This window comes from Onychostoma macrolepis, chromosome 04 (genome assembly GCF_012432095.1).
Source record: "Onychostoma macrolepis isolate SWU-2019 chromosome 04, ASM1243209v1, whole genome shotgun sequence".
In the NCBI taxonomy this organism is placed as follows: domain Eukaryota; kingdom Metazoa; phylum Chordata; class Actinopteri; order Cypriniformes; family Cyprinidae; genus Onychostoma; species Onychostoma macrolepis.
In genome coordinates, this window is record NC_081158.1 from 30,203,334 (window position 1) to 30,223,542 (window position 20,209).

Here is a 20,209-nt window from a genome sequence, read left to right on the forward strand (position 1 = left end):
AAAAATAAAAGAAAAATGCCAAAATGTATTATTATTAAGAATATAACGGAGATGCTAAAGAGTTTAGGTATTACTTTTACAGGGGTTGCCAACATTTTGGAAGCTCAAAAATTTAAGATTCCCTACTGTAGAAATATATGTACGATCCTACAATAATAGGACCATAAAGTTAAGAAACACGCTTCAACATGAGGCCAAGCTTTCCGAATATTGCTGAGAATGGCATAAATACAGCGAATTGTGCACATATCTGCAGTAAGAGTATCCTAAAATAGACCTCCACAAAACGCTCACCGGAGACATCACAAATATTTAAAACCCATTACTTTCAGTGCCTGAGCTTAAAGTCATGCTATTGATTTCATTTGCTGGCATCCTACAGAAAGGGCTGTACTCTTCCCTGCCTGCTGTTTGGGAATATGGGAATGTTTGGCTATAATCATAGAGTGGACTATTGATCTTGCTATTTTAATATGTTGTGTGAGCAGCTCTGTTTGACTGCCTTTTTTCATTAGCCGAAGGCTCTCTGCCTTCAAACCGGGGAATTAAAACTGCCTCTTTCTCTGTTTGGACTGCCGGATGAAGCTGGCCAAGAAAGGTCAATACAAAATTAATATGGGCATTAATATTCTTAATGCAAACCTGACGCGTGCAAAGTCTTAGTTTTGACTGAGGTCCGCACAAAGTTAGATATGATTCTCCTGAGGCGGCCTGAGGCGCAGAACACCTGCGAGCACGGGGCTCGCATTAATTGTGACTGTCTTGTGCACATCATAAACTCGCAGCTGATGCTGATCAGAGCGCTTCGGCGATGACTGTGAATCTCCTTCATTTTAATTGATTGTAAAACAGCGGGGGAAAAAGTGCTTCAGCAGCGAAAACATTCAGAGGTTGCCTCTGTGTTAAGAGATTTAATTACATTTATAATATGAGAAGGGATTTGACTATGCAAATTCCTTTAAACTGAAGAGTGTTGTATGTAAACATGCCAGTTGATCGGCGCCCGGGAGGAGAGCAAAGGGATGATCTGTCTGAAACCTAGACCCTACACAAGATGCCGAAGAAATAATGAAGAAAATGTACCGGGGTCTTCCCACTGGCATCTACTGTTCTTAAATTAAGCTAATTATAATTACTGTAGACTAACTAACTAACCCAAAGCTCAACTCCACTCTAAAGTTTTGGTATTTTTAGACATGAACAAGCATTTAGTTCCATTATGATGCTGCTTTACTCATGGGGACAACAATGTAGCCACATTTTCTTTATGAGGACATCTGGAAACATCTGGAGACATTTGGCCCTCATAAAGAAAGCAAAACCTTACAAAAGTACACGCATATACAGACACACACACATTGGCCTTCAGAAGTGGTCACAGAAGGCAATTTAAGACGTCCGAATTACATACCAGGTGTAAACAGTGATCTGTCTCAGCTGACCACTTGTGATCAGATCACCAGAGACAAATATTAATACCAGGATAAATAGGTTTGGTTATGGGTAAATAACCAGAAAGTATTACAATTCTAGGCCAAAGACTTTGCCTTACCAAACTAGAAGTACAGTAGTAGCGCGTTTTCCAAGTAAACTGAGGGCTGTGCTGGAGAATTCCCATCTGTGTAGATGTACCTGCTGTTATTTATGAGGGCTCTTGTTTAGGCATGCACACCACAGATGCTTGTAATTAATCCAGCATGCAATTAGATATTGTTTCAATTCACAGCTGAGTGTAATTAACTTCTGGGGTCCTTCCTCTCCGAGCGAGCTGGCACTGGTTTGAATTAGATAGTATGAGCACGATTTCTAATCTCTAACCTAAGGCAAGAAGTGCAGGACTAATTTCATGTTTTCTTTCAGAAATAATCAATTTCCTTTGAAAGTGTTTCTGAGGCTGATTAGTTCACAGAGCGTTTAATTGGCATGTTGTTCAGATCATATGAGGACAGAGGTCACACTTGCAAACGATCTTGAAATGAGAAGCTAATAATACAGTAACTTTGGATGCCAAATCCAGGTAGTTTATTTATTTTCAAAGTACTGAAAGAAATTTTGGAAGATTTATATATTAATACAGCCAAATTGTTTAAGGCTAAGATTTAAGTTTGAATCCTCTTCTTTGGTTGAAAGAAAATCTGTTTCTCCCAAGTCTTTATCCTCAAAATTTCAGCTTTGGAGTAATTCTATGGCTGCCTTCCATAAGACTTCCTTTTGGTTTGTGTTAATGGGGGCCGTTAAGGTCTTTCCAGAGTGTAGACGAGTGAAGCAAAGCTCCATTTATGTTGCTTATGAGGCTTTGGGTGAGCTGGGAAGCGGACCACCTTTCTCTCTGGCTCTGCTAGGCCGTTCTGCCATATCTTTCACTGGGGTGACGCTTCACGGGTTCGCCTTGACCTCCCCACCATTTCCAGCCATCAATCTGAGGCCAAGCTGCCTTCTGACTTTGTAGATGGGCACATTTTTTTATTCTAAATCCGCTCTCATTACGGTTCCTCTCAGCCGGTCAGTAAGAAGACCTCAGCTGAAAGTTGGGGAGGTAATTGAGCGGATCTTTCCCTGCGCTTCAGACCCGAAGCGAAGGCTGCCTGCCCGGCTCCTATTTGCCTAGATTCAGGATGTAGTGGCCATGGCTGGGCTGTCGGCCGGACTTCATCTGAGCGTTCACGTCTGGGCAGTGGGTTCGTCGCCTCATTATCAGCCGGTAGAACTGTCAGAAGTGGGAAAAACAAGGTTGTAATGTAATCTGGTCACTGGACTTTTTCCTCTACTTAATGACGGCCTTTCTCGTTCTCTCTGCCCTTCTGCTCTTCCTAGTCACGTCTGATAGACTCACGAGGTAAGGAGAAGGGGCCGATTGCATAATATGATATTGATCTTCACCCGCGGGCAAGTGCTATTATCGCTGATAACCATGTAGACGAGACAAACAATCTAAAATTAAGAAAAAAATAGAAGGAAAAAATGCATTAATTTGCAGCGCAAACCTCCGAACATCTGTTAACTAGTTAGGCTTGGTTAATAAGCTAAATAATTAGGGTTTCATCTTGTTTGATTCCCTCAGCTTCTTCTTCTGTATTCATATCTGGAGAGCAACGAGCGCTGCTACCCTCAGGCAGAGGAAGCAATAATATGAGCCCAGGAGAGCCATTCACAGGCAGGGAGAGAAGAGGCATCCAGAGGAGGCTCCCCGGCTCTCCACCTGGGCGTCTGGGAGGCTAAACGGCGCAGATATCGCTTATTAAACCATCTGCCTCATGCTAATTAGATTATCGCAGATAAAGAGAAGGAGTTTTCTTTGTACATTTTAATGAGATAATGTGTCAACCAATTGCACAGGGAAGATGGATGCAATTCGGGGACTCCGACTGCAGAATTTCAGGTGAAGGTGTGCAGAGGAACAGATGCGGGTATGAGGGTGATTAATCGCGTGTATCCAAAAAAAAACAGCTAAGGGGAATGAAAATAAAAACAGAGTACAGAACCTCTAGGATAAAACTTTTTATCCGAAAGACTTCATGGTTCGAAGACACCCGAATCGGTAATTCACAAGCATTACTGAGTGTTTCTTCAACTCACAATCCATATATCATTAAATATTATGAACTAAATTTCAGATGCCCTAAAAATCAGTATCAAAAACAAACAGTGAAATAAACAAATCATTTCGATATTTATTGTGTGAAAAAGATCAAGTTTAAGTAAATAACACACGTTATAACAAGTGTCATTTCCTCCACAACAAATGATTTTATAATGAACTTTTTTTTTTCTCAAAAGTGAAATGAGTGAGACAAAAGTCTAAGCAATGAGATGAAATGAGACAAATATAATTATATTACTGTTTTTACTGTGCATCATTTCCAGTCAAACTGTAATTGTCAAATTATGTATGTATGACTTAATGTGTGTATGAAAAAGTATGATTTAGTATGGGTTTATGATATAAAAAATTGCTAGCTATTAAATAAGCCTTAAAGTTAATAAACAACAGCCTTAAAGGTTTTTTTTAAAAAAAGGTCAACATTTTAAATAATTTTAACATTTTAAATGTTATTTTCATCACTGCATTTTATGTTAGCAATTAATGGATGAATAAGAGTTTGAATTGAATAGAGGTGGCAGAAATTTAATTAGTTTGGAAATGTTCATGATTTTGGGTGAAAAAAAGTGAAAAGATTGTAAGTGTGTTGTAAGAGATTTTCCACAAATACATATGACTAAAAAAAGCCCCAAGTTGAAGGAACACCCTATTATTAATCATACTAAATATAATCGTAAATCTGGCACCGAACAAGACCATTATTGATTTAGTATTGTACGCCGGTAACTGGACTGACATAAAACACCTGGTCTAACAAGCACCTGGTTTCCCTTCTTGCCATACGTAGATAAATTTCAGCTTTGAAGGAGGGAAAACTGAGAGCTCTGCTAACTAATGAAGCAAAGGCTATCGATTAGGCCCGTCACAAGAGGAAGGAATAAAAGTACACATTCAATAAGGGACTTCATATCCCGTCCAGCTAGTGTAAAGGTTAAGTGCTAAGGAATATTACCAGGATCAATACGCGACTGCAACTTCACATATAGCACGCCATGTCTTCTCACAGGACAACTTACAGAACGGAAAGGAAGTCCCATTTCCGTGAAAAAGCTAGGAAGCTCGTATCACATGGCAAAAACCCCGGTTCATTGCTCGCCGGTGGTTAGCGGCGTCCTGTAATAAAGCCTTCGCTGTCATCAACAACTCAGCAGTGTAAACTGGAGCTTATTAAAATTTAATAACCGTCACTTTGTCTCTGTTCACAATAAATAACAAACTCAATTTCCTCCCCGTTACGGCAAGAGAGGCTCCTTAAGCAAGACAAATGAATGGTTTGCAGCACAGACTAACAACATTAACTGGCTAATTAAACAACAATAGAGGATGCCGGGGCTTCTTGCGATAATTATGCAATGTAGTTTAATGAAAAGGTTAACTGTGCATGAGGAATACGATGTCTTTGTCTCAGTGCCAGACCAGTTGGGGAGCAGAAAAACACATTTTCAGGATTTTCCTCACTAAACAAGGCAAATGAAATGTGTTGCACAGCTTCTGCTTGGTGTTTTCCACAGACGCCAGCCATTAGTATCCCAGACGGCACAAACCTTAAATGAGGTGTAAGCATATCCTTCGATGGCTCTGTGATGATCTATTCTCAATTCAGTTCAGCGGGGCCATGGCCTTATGGTTAGCACGTAGTACTGTAGTGCTCATGTGGGATATGTGGGTTCAAATCAGGTTCACATCTGGTCCCAACTCCATTCAGTCCTTTTTATCCCATCAATTCCTGTCAGATATACATTTTTACTGTACTCTACTATACTATACTGTACTGTGCTATATATATATATATATATATATATATATATATATATACACACAGTGGGGCAAAAAAGTATTTAGTCAGCCACCAATTGTGCAAGTTCTCCCACTTAAAAAGATGAGAGAGGCCTGTAATTTTCATCATAGGTATACCTCAACTATGAGAGACAAAATGAGAAAAAAAAATCCAGAAAATCATATTGTAGGATTTTTAAAGAATTTATTTGCAAATTATGGTGGAAAATAAGTATTTGGTCAATAACAAAATTTCATCTCAATACTTTGTTATATACTCTTTGTTGGCAATGACAGAGGTCAAATGTTTTCTGTAAGTCTTCACACACTGTTGCTGGTATTTTGGCCCATTCCTCCATGCAGATCTCCTCTAGAGCAGTAATGTTTTAGGGCTGTCGCTGGGCAACACAGACTTTCAACTCCCTCCAAAGATTCTCGATGGGGTTGAGATCTGGAGACTGGCTAGGCCACTCCAGGACCTTGAAATGCTTCTTACGAAGCCACTCCTTCGTTGCCCGGGCGGTGTGTTTGGGATCATTGTCATGCTGAAAGACCCAGCCACGCTTCATCTTCAATGCCCTTGCTGATGGAAGGAGGTTTTCACTCAAAATCTCACGATACATGGCCCCATTTATTCTTTCGTTTACACGGATCAGTCGTCCTGCTCCCTTTGCAGAAAAACAGCCCCAAAGCATGATGTTTCCACCCCCATGCTTCACAGTAGGTATGGTGTTCTTTGGATGCAACTCAGCATTCTTTCTCCTCCAAACACGACAAGTTGAGTTTTTACCAAAAAGTTCTATTTTGGTTTCATCTGACCATATGACATTCTCCCAATCCTCTTCTGGATCATCCAAATGCTCTCTAGCAAACTTCAGACGGGCCCGGACATGTACTTGCTTAAGCAGGGGGACACGTCTAGCACTGCAGGATTTGAGGCCTTTGTTACTTTGGTCCCAGCTCTCTGCAGGTCATTCACTAGGTCCCCCCGTGTGGTTCTGGGATTTTTGCTCACAGTTCTTGTGATCATTTTGACCCCACGGGGTGAGATCTTGCGTGGAGCCCCAGATCGAGGGAGATTATCAGTGGTCTTGTATGTCTTCCATTTTCTAATAATTGCTCCCACAGTTGATTTCTTCACACCAAGCTGCTTACCTATTGCAGATTCAGTCTTCCCAGCCTGGTTCAGGTCTACAATTTTGTTTCTGGTGTCCTTTGACAGCTCTTTGGTCTTGGCCATGGTGGAGTTTGGAGTTGGACTGTTTGAGGTTGTGGACAGGTGTCTTTTATACTGATAACAAGTTCAAACAGATGCCATTAATACAGGTAACGAGTGGAGGACAGAGGAGCCTCTTAAAGAAGAAGTTACAGGTCTGTGAGAGCCAGAAATCTTGCTTGTTTGTAGGTGACCAAATACTTATTTTACAGAGGAATTTACCAATTAATTCTTTAAAAATCCTACAATGTGTCCTGGATTTTTTTTTCTAATTTTGTCTCTCATAGTTGAGATATACCTATGATGAAAATTACAGGTCTCTCTCATCTTTTTAAGTGGGAGAACTTACACAATTGGTGGCTGACTAAATACTTTTTTGCCCCACTGTGTATATATATATATATATACACACACAAACACTGAACAAAATTATAAACGCAACACTTTTGTTTTTGCCCCCATTTTTCATGAGCTGAACTCAAAGATCTAAGACTTTTTTTTATGTACACAAAAGGCCGATTTCTCTCAAATATTGTTCACAAATCTGTCTAAATCTGTGTTAGTGAGCACTTCTCCTTTGCCGAGATGCTCCATCCACCTCACAGGTGTGACATATCAAGATGCTGATTAGACAGCATGATTATTGCACAGGTGTGCCTTAGGCTGGCCACAATAAAAGGCCACTCTAAAACGTGCAGTTTTATTACACAGCACAATGCCACAGATGTCGCAAGTTTTGAGGGAGCGTGCAATTGGCATGCTGACTGCAGGAATGTCCACCAGAGCTGTTGCCCGTGAATTGAATGTTCATTTCTCTACCATAAGCCGTCTCCAAAGGCGTTTCAGAGAAATTGGCAGTACATCCAAACGGCCTCACAACCGCAGACCACGTGTAACCACACCAGCCCAGGACCTCCACATCCAGCATCTTCACCTCCAAGATCGTCTGAGACCAGCCACCCGGACAGCTGCTGCAACAATCGGTTTGCGTAACCAAAGAATTTCTGCTCAAACTGTCAGAAACCATCTCAGGGAAGCTCATCTGCATGCTCGTCGTCCTCATCGGGGCCTGACTGCAGATCGTCGTCGTAATCGACTTGAGTGGGCAAAGGCTCACATTCGATGGCGTCTGGCACTTTGGAGAGGTGTTCTCTTCATGGATGAATCCCGGTTTTCACTGTACAGGGCAGATGGCGTCGTGTGGGTGAGCGGTTTGCTGATGTGGTGGCGGTGGGGTTATGGTATGGGCAGGCGTATATTATGGACAACGAACACAGGTGCATTTATTGATGGCATTTTGAATGCACAGAGATACCGTGACGAGATCCTGAGGTCCATTGTTGTGCCATTCATCCACGACCATCACCTCATGTTGCAGCATGATAATGCATGGCCCCATGTTGCAAAGTTCTGTACACAATTGCTGGAAGCTGAAAACATCCCAGTTCTTGCATGGCCAGCATACTCACCGGACGTCACCCATTGAGCATGTTTTGGATGCTCTGGATCGGCGTATACGACAGCGTGTTCCAATTCCTGCCAATATCCAGCAACTTCGCACAGCTATTGAAGAGGAGTGGACCAACATTCCACAGACCACAATCAACAACCTGATCAACTCTAAGCGAAGGAGATGTGTTGCACTGCGTGAGGCAAATGGTGGTCACACCAGATACTGACTGGTTTTCAGATTTGTGAACAATATTTGAGAGAAATAGGCCTTTTGTGTACATAGAAAAAGTCTTAGATCTTTGAGTTCAGCTCCTGAAAAATGGGGGCAAATACAAAAGTAAAAAAATATTAAGAAGTACAACACTGATAACGTTTTCAACATTGATAATGATAAAAAAAAAATGTTTATTGAACATCAAATCATATTAGAATGATTTCTGACAGATCATGTGACACTAAACACTGGAGTAATGATGCTAAAAATTCAGCTATGCATCACAGAAATAATTTAGATTTTGAAATATATTAAAATAGAAAATGGTTTATTTATTTATTTGCATGGGAAATATAATGTGTGAAATCATAACGTCTACAGTATTGGATATGATTAGATTACTTTCCTCTTGAAATGTAGTGACGTTAACCAATTTACAATAGGTTTTGTCAGAAAACAAATGCAATAGTTTTTCACAACGTCTATTTCCACAAAGATCCAAAAGATTCACCACAGCTTTAAGCTCAGGATCATCTGATAGGTGAAATCCTCACACAGACACACAGAAGCAGACTCGCTGTGCTCCATATACCTGTATGCCTTTAGAAGCTTGCGGCGGCTGTATTGTACAGCTGTGAGCTCCAATATGGCTTCCTGGGGTTGGTCAGGTGACTTACTGAGAGCTCTCCTCCACTGGCCTTCTCTCACTGAAATGCTCTGAAAATGTAATTACAGCCCCTGCTGAGAGGTATGGATAGCCATTTCAGTCAGCCACATTTCCATAAGCTAAGCCTTTAAATATTCCATTAATTGATAATGTAAATGCCCTTGAGATGCAGACTTTAAGCTGGTAAATCACTACTGGGGCCTCCTTTACATTGCAACACCACCGTCTCAGCAACAAAAGCTCTTCTGAAACCTTCCAACGGAGACCTAATGACCCTCCTGTTTCTACATCTACACAACATGTTCTTTTTTACATCTATATCCCACCACAAGTTTACTAGTGTGAAGGGTTTAGGCGTGGTTTCCACCGTGAGCTAAACTCAAGTAGTCCCTTGGATGAAAAGGCCACACTGGCCTTGTTTGCTATTCTTCAGATGATATTGTTAAATGTCACTCTAGTTTTGTGTACTGTCCTTCAGAACGGCTTTTTTTTTTGCAATTTGAAGAGCTCAAACCTGTATTATCCATATGAGAATCATCACAGCTCAACATGCCTGGAAAATACACAAAGCTCCTAATGTTCTCAGCCAGCAATGTTCTACAAAAATGACAGAAAAGGGAAAATTGATTAAAAAATGAATGCATATGCACAGCATTATTTAAAATATAGCAAACCATGCTGCTTAGAAATGTGTGCATATTCCAACCACAGAGTGTTTATTAATTGAAATAAAAACCCTCTAGAGGAGTCAAAAACAACCAAGGGATCAATAATATATGGCTGCGCATTGTGCACACGATGCGGCTGTTAATTATTCAGTAAACGAACTGACATACAAGTCCATTAGTGATTTTTTAAACACAAAATTACTGTGCAGAAGAGCAGCTAGCTTTTATTTTTTCATGGCTTACGAGCTTAAAGAATTTATGATAGAAAAATATTTATCTCGTTTTGAAAACGCTGGATGCAAATCTCCAATGATGAACCATAATGGATGATGTCTTTTCAAAAATAAATGTGCTGTACGGAGCATTCCCACTGCAGGCGTTTGAGAGGCTTTTGTCATGAATTTGTGATGAACTGTTGGTTGACAAATAGAAAAACATGAATATTGTAAGCATTTACACCGTTTTACTTACAAGTTGACACATTTAATATGCTCACTAAAAGCTAACAGGTTTAAATGACTTTTCCTCTCGCTGAGCGCAGAAATGTATTTTGCATGCAGGAGTGATTCTGAAAAAAAGTCTTGTTAAGAGATTCATGTATGTTCTTGTATAACATAGCATCTGTGCGTAACATTTATATAAAAAAATTGCAGAATATTACCTTGTTCAGCACATGGTCACTAGCAGAAGCATGCAAACTCACACACATACAGCAACAAAACTGCCACTGTTAACAAAAATCATTACAGCATGATTTTATAGCAAGAAATTATTAGGGCTGCCAAGTAATATTAAAAAATAATTCAAATGAATCACATAGTATGAGGAAGTTAATTGCATCACATGTTTTTCAACAAACACACACACACACATTTATAAACACATATATACATATACATATATGCACACACACACACACACACATATGTGTGTGTGCATATATGTATATGTATATATTTATATATGTGTATATGTACATGTATATATAATATGTATAAATGTGTGTATGTATAAATATATATATATATATATATATATATATATATATATATATACACACACACACACACACACACACACACACACACACATACATACATACATGCATACATATACAGTGGCATGCGAAAGTTTGGGAAGCCCTTGCAGAATCTGTGAAAATGTGAATAATTTTAACAAAATAAGAGAGATCATACAAAATGCATGTTATTTTTTTATTTAGTACTGTCCTGAGTAAAATATTTTACATAAAAGATGTTTACATATAGTCCACAAGACCACAAAATAGCTGGAATTATTAAAATAACCCTCTTCAAATGTTAGGGAACCCTTGGTTCTTAATACTGTGTGTGGTTACCTGGATGATTTACGACTGTTTTTCGTTTTGTGATGGTTGTTCATGAGTCCCTTGTTTGTTCTAAACAGTTAAACTGAGCACTGTTCTTCAGAAAAATCCTCCATGTCCTGCATGGAGTAAAATATCTTACTCAGGACAGTACTAAATAAAAAATAACATGCATTAATTAAAATTTTTCACATTTTCACATATTCTGCAAGGGGTTCCCAAACTTTTGCATATATATGCAGACTAACATGCCATTAAATGCAATGTTTTTTTTTTTTAAGATGCCTCTGTAAAGTTACAACTTCTAATGTTATTTTTTTACTGAATTGTTATTTATATGTGTTTTATAATATAAATTACAATTGTTAGTCCTAATTGCCAATCTAAGGGTCTTACTATAGGGCCCAAAATATATCCATCACACCCGTTTGTTACTAGTAAACGCCAGTGCCTTTGATCACTGGTTAGCTGTGTATACATTAATGATTTATTTTCCATACACCCCTGGAGGTATGCTTAAAGTATTTCCGCACCCTTTCTTTCCACCGCCTCATCTATCCCACAAACATGTCACCTCGTTACGCAAACTGACAGGAGTCAAAAAAAAAAAGCAGAGATGGTAAACAGCTACACGACTGCGGGACCGAGCATTGCTTTCAGAAGATCACAGAGCTGAAATTGCACCTGACATTTCAAAAGACAAAAAAGTTACGCGCGCACACGCTCTGCTGACAGAGTTTCTCCCCCGTTGCCCTCTCTGGGGTGTTTCTTTATTAATGAGCAGCACACATAAAACGCAACAGTATGACTGAGGGTGTCACTCATCAAAAAAACTCCATTCACAGCCGTCTCCTCGCACGGAGAGGAACCATTCTTTTTTATAAGGACCAGAGACAGTCGCTGATTGCCCGGTCTTTCAGATGACCAGACCTTCAAGCCTCATTTTTCAGACACGGTATGAATATTGTATGCAAAGTGAAGCTAGTTTTTGGCAGCACAGGGAGGCTAGGAAGGAGCCGTAGATATACAGAGGAAGGCTTTTCCTCAAAGACGGCTTTACTCAGTGGAGATGTGTGTGCGTTTGTCTGTTTTTTTGTGTGCAGTTTTTTGTGTGAAACCAAGAAAATGCTTGAGTGAGTGACACTTTTTTTTTTTTTTTACCCAAGCAAGAACTGTTATTTTATTCTTCTAACGCAACATGCCAACCTCTGGATGTTGTTTTTTTCCCTTTAAGATGTGAAGCAATAATGTGCTAATTTCTTTTCCAAGCAAGAAAACAAGACAAAAACATTCCCAAAATAGGATCAACTCTGCATTTAATTGTCCGTATAATCAAAGAAGTTTTGGTGTGCACAGCACAGGCGGCCGCTGTAACTCATAGCTGTGGGGCTAATAGGGTGGAGGGGGGAGTCTGGCAGGGACAGGTTTGATGTGGAGCTGTCACTGATGGAGAAGGTAGCTGAGCATGTCCAAAACACCAAACACAGACCTCTGCTCCTCCTCTGCTCCAAAAAACAGAATACAGGAACACAGTTGTTTGAATAATAAATACTTGTGGCACTCGAGTGGCAGGGTGCCTGCAGAGACGCGCGCCCAGAAAACGATGTTGATGTGTGGGGAAAGCCGGCCCCGACATATGTTGCCATGAATAAGGTATACAGGAGACATCAATGCAGCTTCCGGATTTCCAGGTGCAGGAGTTTCTCTCTGGCGTAAATTGACACATCCTGAGAGGGAATAAACTTTTGCAGGAAAAGCAGCGTCTTTCAAAAGAATTTGCCACATTCATTTCCCGAGTTGCTGACCAAGTCTGTGGAAGTTTCTCTACTGGTTTTCTTGGGAGATGGTCTCTTATTACCTGTATAAAACCCCACTAGAGGAAGAAAAAAAATTGTCTCTAGCTGGTCATTAGCTGGATTACTAGCTGATATGGCCGAGGTGACCTGGTAGACTATCTTGGATATTAAATTTCTGGACTGATTATCAGTTACTATCATGTTACAGATGATATCAAAATTTAACAGTTTCCTAGTATAGATTTCTAATAAAATTATTATTGTTGCCTGTGACAAAATTGGAAGTTGTTCTGGAGGGAAGTCAAATTTGAAATTTGTATAAGTTGGGTTATTAAATTATTAGGTTTTTTTAATTTTTTATTAACTTTAGGAGATCGAATTTTAAAAACAGAGGAAATTAATAAATACATGATATTGACTGATACAGGTAAAATCTAATTAACTTATAACTGATCTTATAGCTGACCCCTTTGTTCTATATTTACAAAGTCTTTAATAATTGTTATTGTGTCGGATTGTTGATGTATCGATTTTTGTATTTTGTGATACATGACATGATTTATAAAAATGACAAGATACATATCAAGGGGTTTATCATTATAAATAAATTCAAAATCTCTAATTACATCCAAAAAACAACATGATTCATATATACTGTGCATCCTCAATCTTGGTCAGCATGGTTAGAGCTAGAAGACCGCAGGTCTGGCTCTGTTCTGGTACAAAACTCTATTCACATTGGAAATTGTCAATCTGGTTAGTGCTGGCTAGTTAATATAACAACAAATGGCCACACTTACTTTCTAAACACACTTCCCTAGTCTGTCCAATTTATCAGTATACGAAGAAAAATATGGCTTTGGAAACTTCATAATGACTTTTGACCTTCCTTTCTGGCTGCAAGGATGGAAAAAATAAAGTTAACTAATAGTCAAATAATTACCTTTACTTTTGTATGCAATGCAGCAGTCCTTGCCTATAGTTAATGCAGTTGAGCAAATACAAATGAAAAACAGAATCATCATCGTTGAGATGCTCTTGAGGACAAACTTTACCTTCAGCCTCAACCTCCCAGACAAAAAGTCTAAAAAGTGGTATCCGGTGGCGTTTCAGGATGGGACATTGTGAACTCACATTCAGTTCTGGCTCCATTCCAGCGTGTAAAGCTTTTCACATAGAATATTCTGTTTTACTCTGAAATATGACACATTACGAAGTAAAATGGGTTGCAAATGTCATTTCTGACTTAAACTATGTTCCAAGACACAGTTTGACCACCTAAACTTAGTATAACTTAGTTTTTCCACCAGGGAGTCCACTTTACATACAAAAAAAGGTTTAAAAGGGCTCTTCGTTCATGCTTTGAAAAAAAGATCACCGGGCAGGTGACTAATAAAAATCAAACTGTATGCATGCAGGTACTGGTGGCGGAATATTTCATCCACTTTGGGACAGCTGTGCCTTTTGATGGCCCTGGGAATGGAGCCATTTTAGTAGTTGATGTGTCCATCCGTCGCCGATATCTAATACGCAGTTATGCCGTGCGCCGAACATGACAGAAAATCATTAGCCACCATTGGCTGCTAACTGTCATATGAATGATTGAAGAAGCAGTGAAGCATTCAGTTTTGCGTGGCAGTTAAACGTCCGCCTGAAAGAGCGAGAGCCCGGCGAGACCCATGATGAAGCATCTTGAGGGAAGGCCACCGTCACCCTCCTACAGAACACGAGTGGGAGGGGAAAGAGCACCTGTGTTACAACCAGCTGAGATCTGACACCGGGGTCAGTCGAGCCATATGGTGTCTGTTCTATACCAAAGAACTCTAAATGCCAGCTGATAGTGCAGTGAGTCGCTTTGCTATGAGAGGTGGCTTTGCACAGCTAGCCGGACACAAAGAGGAAGTCAACACTTGGAGGGCACAAAGGGGAACGGTACCTTTTCAAAATCTCAGTAATCCTGGTCCCAAGGTGGTTTGAAGGGAGAGGATTTGCCTAGCAGACCAGTGGACGGGTGCGATGCCTGCAGACTGGAGGAAAGAGTCGTTCTGACATCGCTCCCCCATGTGTGAGCCTCTATACTGTAATGAAAGGCCGTTTCCTGTCTTCTCCCCATACTGAGCCGTATAGAGATTCTCCACAGAGTTCCCCTGAGCCCTATCAGCTCCTCCTGAGAGAGAAAGAGAGAGAAAGACACACACACACACGCTGAGAAAGAGACTCCTCAAGGGATTGACCAGTCTGTCTGTGTTCACTGACTACAGACGGTGTTATTCCGGCTCCCTCTCCTCTCCGCAGTCCGTGTTCATTAAGGTCATTACTGTAAAATGTTTTTCCTTGGTTTCAAAGTGGGAAACACGTGAATTAAAAAGGTAGAAAATCGTCAAATTACAAATCGAGCCAGCACCTCAATTATTTGCTTCATTTGATAATGTGTGGTTAATTATTCAAAGAGGTTAATTAAAATGAGGTTGATGAAACTGGAATAATGCAAGGGCTGCTAATATTTTCCCGTTTGTCCAACTTGCATGTCTGAGCTAAATATTTTTGACAATTAAATCCTAATTAATATAAACATCAAGAGATATTAAATTAACACTCATATGTTCACTCAATCATGTGTCTCAGCGCTTAATGGGTTTACCATAAAATGTACAGGAATATTATTTTACTCGCATTCATTTTATACATGTCTATATCAAAATCATGAACAGCTTGAGACCTTGTTCTTTCATTAAAAACTGTATATTTTAAATACAAGGACTACGCTCATTAACTATAGTAAAGAAATAAGCAAAAACCTGCAGAACATTGCTATGATTTTACCACAGTTAACTGTTGTAGTTATGTACCATGAAGCAGAGCCTAAAACCCTCTTAACCTGGTAAAATTACTGTAATAAATGACAATATGACAAAAGACCCAATGCCCAATACTACTACTACTACTAAAAAATGCAATTATTTGTTAAACATGAGGTCTTTTGGGGTCTCTTATTATTATCATCATCAATAACATTAAGACCCCAAAAGAGCCCATGATTAATAAGTCATTACATTTAATTTTTATTATTTTCCATTTTAGAAAATGTTGTGAATTAGCATAACTGTAGTTCATTTACTGTGTTCATTTTTACTAGTTTATAATTGCACTGAATTGAATTAACTGAACTGATAGGTGGTCAGTGATGCCGTTATATCAAAAAGTGTTCAAAAATGGCTCGTTGATACATTTTTTAATCTGGAATTATGCATTTTATAAATGTGTAATTTAATCATACAAGCAAGCAGTACTGAAAAGAAAGCAAATGTTGTGTTTTTATTGGTATCAGAGTGAATACCGGGTTAAGTTGGCGAGTGAAACAGGGAGGTGAAAGCACTTGCTCAGTCCCACTGGAGAGTCTTGACGTGAGCCCTACGGGGCATTATTATGGGACCCGGAGCGATGTTTCTGCTCCCAGTCTAACCGCCCCGCCAGTCAGCTTGTTTTATTTACTCTGAGCGCTGTGTCCATCTCACTGATGTGTCTGCAAGGGCTGGGGAAATAAAGCTGTTCGTCTTTTTATGGCTGCCGGTACTGTTTACGGCTGATGTGTCCTAACCGCCAACCGAAGCTATTTATCTGCCTCCAGACGTCCGGCTCACTCGCTACGATTCCCTCGTGCAATATTTCACCTCGAAGTCCATTCGTCAACTGAAGTGTGTATACACATGTGTTTGGCGCTCGCCGGGTGAATATCTACACACTTAAAAAGACATTCAGATGATCACAGTTGTTTAACAGCTTAAAAAGAGTTAAAATGGTTAGTAAAAAGGTTTAAAATCTTTCTTGTAGTCCTTGCATGAACCTCAAAGGGATAGTTCACCCCCCCCCCCCTTATTAAAATCTTTAATCACTTACTCACCCTCAAGTTGTTTCCAGATTTTTTTTTTTTTTTTTAAGATATTTTGAAGAAAGTTAGTAACCAAACAGTTGAAGGCAGCCATTGGCATTGTACATTGAAAAAATACTATGGAAGTCAATGGCTACCGTCAACTGTTTGGTTACTAACATTCTTCAAAATAAAATATTTGTGTTTAGCAGAAGAAAGAAACTCATACAGGTTTGGACCAAGTGTAGAGTGAATAAATAATGACAAAATTTTAGTATTTTAGACACTTTGGCATGTAACTTATTTGTGCTACAAAGATTAACAATATCTCAAAATACTGAGATAATCAAATACTATAACTATCCTCAATAACACTACTATAAAATAGTTATATTTTATTAATAATTAATTACTATTCATTAAAGATAAATCTAAAATAATAGATTTAAAAATAACTTTTTCTTATTAAAACAGATTTTTTTTTTTTTTTAAGATTTCCCACTATATGAAAATAAACTTGTTTCCACCAAAAGCATCATGAAAGAGTCTGCTGTTTTTCCATTTCCCCTCCTGTCTCCAGTCAGTAGGAACTGACCGAGCTTTTCGACTAAAATATTTTCATCATGGGCTGGCAGCATCCTTTCATGCTTTCTCCTGTGGAGTTCATATAGACATGCTTGGTTTAAACCACCTTATTAAAGAAAATAAAAAAATAAAAATGGGATTGCAGGAGGAGGGTGTGCGTGTGGGGGAGAGAAAGAGAGAAAACGAGAAAGGAAAAAAAAAAGATGCCGGGGCCTGTAGTAAATCCTGACACTTCCACGCACACTTGAATTTGGTTTCAAACACTTGTCTTTCCGTACCATAATAGATGTCAGCTCCTCTGATGTCGCACTAGCAGGAGGCTGAATAAGGTCTCACTCTTGTGCGTTTTGAAGCTATCAGTCGACGCGACTCTGTGTTGTGCCACATCAAAAAGGGGAGACACCGCGTCACCTGCCGTGCTCTGAGCGAAGTATCTTCAAATCAGTTGTCCAAGACATTTCCCCCTATTAGTGCTCCACTCCCACACAGGCTTAAAGACGCAGACGGGCCCCTTTTGGATGTGCTAAGCGGGCCTCTCTGTTACAGCTGATAGATCATACAGCCTAGCTGCTTTTATTACGCCGCGTGGTGACATGTCCGTCAAAGCTCTGCGTGAAGAGGCGAGAAAAGAGGATGGGGATGTAACGCAGGGATGGAGACGCAAGCTGGTACGCAACTAATAAACAAAAGCTCACTTGTGTTCACCCAGCCGCTGCTGAGTGCGTTTGAAAATGCCATGTTTACCGCAGAGCTGCTAAAAGGGCCGAGAAGAACAAGAACACGGCAGAATGAATTATTACAGCTAATAAGCAGGCAGCTGGTCAGAAATTCAATATATTTTTTTTTCATTCCCATTTTTGTGGAAATCCGAATCATATAAAGGAGTCTCAGATAGATAACACATGCACAATATAAAAATACAGTGGAGTTCCAGTCACAATAGAGCACAACCTAATGCTTAATTATGGTGTTTAACATCTATTTAAATGTGGTCAATTTGCAGTTTCACTGTTCGGAAAGACAAAATATGTAAAGTAACATGCATGCTTTTGAAATTTCATTATTTCATTATTATTATTATAATAAAAACCCTTGAGTATGTGATTGACTGCAATGGAAGTGGTGTTTGGTGTACATGAAATACACAATAGGTACAGCTACACTATAGGTATGTATACAGATGCAAGACTCAGGGGTGTCTGTTTGCCTGTGTGTGTGTATTTCCTGAAAGCACGTGGGTACTGGAGGTGTGTGTTTTGGGGGTGAGTGTAATCTGAGTAGATCATGTTTTCCAGACCTCAGATGAAGAAAAACAGCTCTGGCAGTCTGCCGTTTCATCTCCTGCACCGGGGTCCAAAACAAAGAGAAGATGATTGATTGGATGATGAATAATTTAGAGGCGGAGAGCTGTGGGACGAGCAGCACAAGCGTGAGGCTGCCCCGCTCCTGGTCTCTCCTTAAAGATCACATTACAAGAAAAAGTTGCCCCTGATTATACTAATGTGTGTCACTGTTCATTTGCTAAACTGATGTATGGAAAACGAAAGAAGCCAAAACAGAGTGGCACTTTGGGAGGAAAGAAAACGGAGGATCCCTGTGCAGCCCAACATGAACTTCCAGTTGGTATAGCGCAGAGCGGATTCAACGTACCTGCTCGCACTCAAACAGAATCCGTTCCTACAGATCTTTAGGCTGAGGTGGGCTCCTCATTACACGTCTCTGTAATGTTTGAACATATTTAATGAACATCCAATACAGCACACTGAATGAGCATAAATGTAAATGAGCACATCCTTAAAATAAAGCACCTCTCCTCTCGGTTAGGAACAGTTACAGAGATGCTGGTTCAATACCATCCCCCCGTTGCAGTTACAGGACTGACCACAGGGGGCGCTGATGTGATGCATTTGCAGCCACACAAAATGAAGAGGAGATACACACAGGGCTTTTTTCCAATATCAACTCTCATGAAATTTCATTTGGATTGTAAATGTACAGTAATTTACTGTCATAAATGTGTAATGGGCCCCTGAATCCACCGACATTGTGCTGGCTAATCAACTCATTTGAAAATGAATAGAGATCTATTAAGAAAGAACTCAGCATTTCGCATGGTTAAAAATGGACTTTTGCGTGAAAAGCCAGGAACTTTTTTGGGGAGCATTGTCGGTGATGGTCTCATTTTGTACAATTTCCTCTAACAGCCTAAACTTAGTTCAAATTTATCATAGTCATTTCAAAACAGATTGTTTTAAAAAATCTCTGATGTTTCTGATGTGCTTTGAATTAGATTCTCAAAACAGCATTAGCAATGTTATTTGAAATTTTAAAAAGACCTTTTAAATAAAGATCATCAAATAAATTTTTAAAAGGAACAGGACAGTGCACTACAAAACTGTTTGTTGCTTATGCTCATATTTACATTTTTCATATATATTTATATATCTATATATGATTCGCATTTACTTTATTAAATGAACAACAACATTAAAAAAAAAATTGAAAAAAAGAAAGAAAACGATATAACTTCACAACACATTGATGAAAAACCACTATGCTAATATCCCAAGAGGCAATCCACTGTAAAAACATGTAATCAAATTGAATTTCAATTTTGTGACCAAGTGGTGTGTAATGGAAAGATTGCTGGATGCAAATCACCTGCGCTCCTAGTCAGAAATCAAGTGGCGTGTGCATGCGTGAGTGTGTGTGAGAGCGAGAGTATAATTCACCCCCCGGTAAGAGTAAATTCAGAACGGTGAGGGTGAATCAGTGTCGAGGCGAATGATTGAGCCCTCTTCCTCAGATCCCGCCATCAACGTACAAATGAACAGCTTGGAGGTGAGATACCCGGTGAGGAAGAGGCGCTATCACACCAGTCGTCATTATTCGTCTCCTCTAGTCCCTGAGAATACTGACTCCGAGGGTCCGGGAGGGGGTGGGCCGAGATGGTGTCCTGTTCGAGGCTTATAATGGCCTCCAGGACAGAGAGAGATGGAGTACTGACAGACTGAGGCAGTG

The 20,209-nt window shown here is 39.7% G+C and overlaps 1 long non-coding RNA gene across 1 annotated transcript in view; it reads right to left on the bottom strand.

Annotated features, from left to right (window-relative positions):
* LOC131539646 (uncharacterized) overlaps positions 1-20,209 on the bottom strand; it is a 53,254-nt gene that overhangs the window by 26,008 nt on the left and 7,037 nt on the right. The window contains exon 5 of the long non-coding RNA XR_009270935.1: positions 14,672-14,902. This is a non-coding gene — a long non-coding RNA (uncharacterized LOC131539646). The remainder of the gene's footprint in view (positions 1-14,671; positions 14,903-20,209) is intronic.